Below are 6,510 nucleotides of genomic sequence, written 5' to 3'. Positions count from 1 at the left end.
AGTGAGGAGCTAGTTTAGTTTTAAGCTGCACTCAGCAATATTCCAGCTATATGGCAGCATCTGAGTCTGGACCAGACAATCAAGAGATCAACTGCATGAGCATCGATCAAAGCAGTTGGGATGCCATGACATGTGTCGACCAGGTCAGCAAGTTTAGTCACCTCTTATGACAAGCTTGGGTTACTGAAGACCAATTCTAACCTGTATCTTCATGGGTGATGATGACAAGGGTATTCTCTAAAAGTTGACAGTACCCTGCCCAATCAGCTACACCCACCATAAACACAATTAAATGCTAGTCAACTGTTCACCTGTAGAAAAGGAATGTAGCCAATTGCATCATACCTCATTTTTTGTCATTGATGCTTTAAGTTTGGAAATGTCCTCCACAAAACCTTTTGAAAGCTTGTTGGAATTATTACTGGGATCATTGTGCACAGTAGCAGTCACTGGTTTGCTTGGGCCAGACTTGATTCCAAGGAGACACTGCTTGACCTGGAATATTATATTTGAGACTCAATCACTCACTCACTCACTCTGGGTTTGCAGATATTTTTGTAAAACCTGTTGGCTAACAAAAAGAGGGCTTGAACAAAAAAACAAGAACATTGAAAGTTATTTACTTATCAAAATTGCAGGGGTGTGCACCCCCCTTTTGCCCTGAAAGTTTATTAAATGACCATTGAACTCTTGAACCTGTACCCTGTCACATGTGTTTAACTGTTGCCAAAAAATTCTCTTCAGTCAACAACCAGTGAAGATTCAGGTTAGAATTGATCTTCAGTAACCCATGCATCTTTCGGGAGATGGCTACCTAAGTTTGATTACTTGTTCCTCATCCCTTTCTTCACTGAATAAAATATGTTTAAATCAAAATCAAACCATGCTTGTGGTAAGTGGCAACTAACAAAATTGGGTGGTCAGACTCGCTGACTTAGATCACACAGGTCATCATATCCCGATGTAGATTGATGCTCATGCTGTTGATCAATGGATTGTCTGTTCAAGACTCGAGTATTTACAGCCAGCCAGAATATTGCTAAGTGCAGCGTACAACTAACCCTCACTCACACCCTTTAGTCATCAATATCTGCCCCCTTGGTCTAGTGTGTGCTTAGAAAGTGGTAGGTCAATGGTTGATCCCTGTCTGAATCATAGATGGTACTTTTTGTTACCCTGCCTAACATTCAGCAATAAGAGGATGAAACTGGGACTGGTCAGCTCAGAGACAATTGAAGGAAAAAGTCCTGGGTGAAAAAGTACCGGAAAAAGTATGAACTGCCAGGGCCAACTGTTGACAAACATTGAAAATGGAAATCCAGATCTGAGAAAACCCCATAACCACTCTCCTGATGATACATGAAATGTCAATAAACACTATGAAAAACTATGAAAAACTAAAAAAAACACCTTTTATTCAAAACTTCCTTTTTCAAAGGAGTACTTTTTTTCCAGAGGACTTTTTCTCCTAGGCAAATTTAGGACTTTTTTTCTGATACGTTTTTTCCCGAGGACTTTTTTTCCATATACATGTACTGTGTCTGAGTAGGGTATCTATGTTAAACTGCATGATATCACAGAGAGCTGGCGCTATAAAAACGACATTTCTCCAACATATATTTCTCCACACACATATACATTGTACAAGCACATCACCTCTGAAAAATGCAATAATCTTGGGACCTAAAGCATTTCAACTTACCTCTGCACATAAACCATGGTGTGCAGAGACATACTTGTCCCTGGATCTTCGGTCAACTGAGTCGATACTGAGTCATAACAAACAACACTAATATCAGGATAAAAGTTTAATATATGCATATATATATATATATGTATGGTGTAACATCTAATGTACAAAGGACATCGTTAAAAGAATTCATGAAACAATCAAAACTACTAAATTAAGATATGATACTAACAGTCCCTACTGATACTTGTAAAATTAAGTGAGTGAGTCAAAGCCACTTTGAACAGTATTCAAGTTATGTCACGCTGTGACAGTAATATGGAAGGAAAGCCTGAAGTGATTCAGGTCTAGGACATCTTAGTCTTGGACTAATTTAGCAGTGATCTCCTACTGTTTGACAAACTTAATACATTAAGGGGCCTGGTACCATCTTTTTCAAAATGTTCTTTTGTTTTGATCACTGACCTATACACGAACGTCAGTGCACACTGCATCTGCTGGGTCTCCCTTAAACCAACAGCTAGTCTCTGAAATATTTTACAGAAAATATAAGTTTTTAAATTAAAATTATAAATACAATATAAAAGAGCCTAGAGACTTTCTTCATTCCTGAAGCTGTGGAAATCCAGACTTGCGTGGACTTTCTTGGATATATTTGCTTCTGGGTCTGTATGACAGACTAGGTCTCCCTGACTTATCGACATATAGTTACTTCCAATCCTGTTACTTCAGCATTGTATCATTGAGGAAATTTCAACCAGAAATCAGATTTCTTTGTCTCTTTATGTTGAGACACAATTTAAATATTTTCTGTTCCATGCAGGAAACATAAAACTCTTTCTTTGATTTGTACACCTCAGCATTTCAGTGGTAGTATGGCCAGGAAGTTTTCGTAGAACAAAATACTTCCCTGCTGACAGACATGCAATGCTATTGTATACATGAATATACATTCCAGGAGGACATGAAGACTAAATCATGCCATAAAGGCCTGTGACAGTATCTGTGATAAATATCTTCTCCTTTATAAAGAACACAAGAGACAATACACCATCCATATATATTTCTGTAGTGCTTCTAATTACAGTGAAACCTTGTAAGTCATGACCCTGTCTGAACGTTAACTTTCAGAAACCACAACATTAATACATGACATACCATGTTTCCATGAAGTGAGAAGTTTGCCATGAACTATCATATACTTCTACACTTTTGACAGGGATATATCTTGTTTTTGAGGAAAGGTGGAGTGAGTAAGTGAGTTTTACGCTGCTTTCAGCAATATTCCTGCAATATCGAGGCTGGGGACACAAAAATGGGCTTCACATATTGTACCCATGTGGGGAATCAAACCCGGGTCTTCAACGTGACGAATTGACGCTTTAACCACAAGGCTACCCCACCGCCCATGACTAAAGGTGGAAATATCCTTATATTGGGTATAGTGTAGTTAAAGCATGGACTGCTTAGACCAATGAAAGATATAATTTTAAGTGCACCAAAGCCAACTCCGATAACTTTGTCACGTTTGTGGGTGGTGGGGTAACCTAGTTGTTAAAGTGTTTGTTCGTTGCACAATCCGGTTTCGATTCCCCACATGGGTACAATCTGTGAAGCCCATTTGTGGTGTTCCCCATTGTGATATTGCTGGAATATTGCTAAAAGCAGAGTAAAACTAAACTCACTCACTCACTCACTCATGTTTGTGGCTGCTGTGGCACAGACAGTACAGTCAGGACAAACAAGTTATCACTGTATAATTCAAAAGAGTGCGAAACTGTAAGGAAAATCAACATAAATGTCTCAGATGGATAAATATATTGATTATATGCTATTCTGGTGAACGGGTAATATAATTCTTATACACACAGCATATGACAGAGAAGTGTGACGTATAAGAACTTACAATAACACTTACAATATATACAAAAAACAATGAAACTAACAAATAAACAGTCTTCATACGAGAAACTTTGGACGGTATAGAAATGGACGTAAAATTTTTGTATTATTTTGACAATGTGCTGTAGGTAATCATAGTGTCTCAATAAATAGATAAAATATTCATGATTTTGCTCCATTTTTAGAAATATTACTCACTACTAAGGCATATGGTTTAACAAAGTAATCTGCATGAAGAAAGTACAGTACATTCACAAACGTCCATACATTTATCCATCATAATGTTACCACTATATTATATCCCAGATTCTCACGCTCTCAACACAGCATTGTACGATGTAACCATTGTAACTGTGAGTCATATACTTGGTCCCAATCATTAGTGGCATGTCTTCATCACATCCTTAGAATTTGATTTCTCTTCTTCACATCCTTAGAATTTGATTTCAAAGGAAGCAAGGCATAAGCCATTTAGCAGTTTGAATAAATTTTGTTAGTCGTTAAAATTCCACTTTGTTGTTATCATATCTGTATATCTATTAGATATTTATTGTTGTAACACAGAGATACTGTCCCATTACAATTATCTGTCCCAATTATCCATTATAATGTAAGACTGGTAATGGGCTCCAAACCATGAAGCATTGTCCCCCAGTAAAGATAACAGCAGTATAGTTAATGCTGTGTAATATCTCCCATCAAACTGATCAACAAGCATAACAAATAAACAACTACATAAGGCCTCAGATCTACATTCAGGGGAATTCCCTCACTGTAACACAATCAAGATATGTTTGACATGTACAATATCAATGGGACTTGTGACATAAATTGAGTCTGAAGCAAAACAACATACTGGCGTATAGCAAAGTGTCAACACAATTGGCTAAATCTTGCAAGTGGATTGGAAAGTAGTATCCCACATGGCGCAGTATCCCAAGCATCAAGACATACAGACAAGTAAAGATTCTCACTACTATGATATCTATCAGTTGAGAATGTTTCTATAACATATAATCTAAGTGAGTTAGTTGTGTTTAACATCCAGTACTGGGCCTAGTTCCCCAAACTATCGTAGCGCTACATGGCTGTCGTACCTGCTATACTGTATATAGATTTACGACAGTCGTAGCTCTACGACAGCGTTCTGAAACAGTATTCCAGTTCTATCATGGCATGTCGTCTCGATGTGGGAGGAAAGCTTGAAGTGATGTCAATTGAACATTTACCACTTTGGTGAAACCCATAAACACAGGAATGGTGCTGACTAACCAAGAAATACATTTACGTCAGTTGGGATTCAAACCCACAAACACAGGTTCCTGGCAAAGCAAAGGGACACAACCCTGCACAAAGAATTGCTGTGCCTCAAAACGACTGTGATCCTAAAGTGCTTTAATCCTATTTCTTTAACCAGAGCCTGAGTTAAAAGAGATAATTTTCCATGTTTAGCCAATCAGATGCCTTGGAAAATGTCAGGGAGATTTGCCCAATTGACTTCAATTGAATCCCAACTTTCTGTATTACGGAACAGAGTATCTACTATACACGGATATACAAGTGGTAAGATTTCACAGAACCTGTTTCATATTAAAATATTTCAAATGGAATACAAAACAAACATATGTGATTCTTAACAAGGTTCTTCACTTTGATTACAAGACTCACTTGATATTACATTAATGGACTCAAATTATTAAAATGGAGGATGTTTGAAGCAGGCATGACAGCAGAAATCAACAAAAACAGGCATCCCCATTGCAACAGTCATTGCATTTCCCATTTAAAAAATGGACAATTCAAAAATAGAGTCATGTAATAATCTCGCTTCTCCAGGCACAACATGGAACTGTAAGTCACGGAAAGAGTCACACACCCAATAGAAGGGGCTTCGGAGAGTCTATCATGAGTGAGTGAGTTTGGTTTTATGCCACTTTGAACAGTATTTCAGTCATATCGTAACTTTCACTTGGGGACATAGCCCATCATAACATAGATGTTCAACACTTCAGTGATACCAACAGACATGTTTATGGCAAACAAACAAAACCCTCGACTGATCCTAATGTGAATAAGAGACACAATTTTCACAACCCTCGATAAGCTGATCCTACCATGACTAAGGGACACAACTCTGAATCACGACTTGCCTTCAATTACTGAGAGGTCAATGCCAATGGGACAACTGGTCCCATGGATAATCTTTTATAATCATGACACAAAAAATATCCCTGTCAGATACATGTGTCTTCAAATATGATGACATAATCAAAGCTAAATGCTCCTCATATTAAAAACCCGTTAACATTTGTATTTGTTTAAGTAAACAGCATATCGTAATATTTCTGCATCTCTTACAGATTGTCCATACATAGGCGGATACAGGGGGTAGGGGGTGGGGTGTGTGTGTGTTTTGCACCCCAGCCACCCGTTTGTCCTGAAAGTATATTAAATGACCATTGAAACTCTTGTGAAAACAGGTGACAAAGAAGTGTGCCTCCCCCATTTCTCAAAAGTGTGCACCCCCTTTATCAAAAAGCTGTATCCGCCCCCGCCATGCTGAACACTAAGAAGGTTCGAAAGTTCACTAGTCCAAAACTAGTAATGTACAGGGTTTTACCATTAACTAGATGTAACAGACAATAGAATAGAACTAACCCTATTTCATACCCTGGATTCATGAAGTATAGCTTTCCTTCTTGGAAATCTTGGTAGTTTGGCTTTTTCCTCCAAGAGGCACCTTAATAACACAAGTATGTACATGGGTGGGAGGTAACTTAAACACTACTTGTGTACACAGCAATGTGTATGTCATGAGTAACCCGTTGTTTCAGTGAACTCTGGAGCTTTTGAATGCTCTCACAAAACTATGCTTTCTGTTCTCAAAGTACATCTTTAGTCTTCCAGGTTTATCCAAC

Source organism: Haliotis rubra, unplaced genomic scaffold, assembly GCF_003918875.1.
Source record: "Haliotis rubra isolate DU_JTF1 unplaced genomic scaffold, ASM391887v1 Scf17, whole genome shotgun sequence".
Taxonomy (NCBI): domain Eukaryota; kingdom Metazoa; phylum Mollusca; class Gastropoda; order Lepetellida; family Haliotidae; genus Haliotis; species Haliotis rubra.
Note: the sequence above shows the minus strand (reverse complement) of the source record.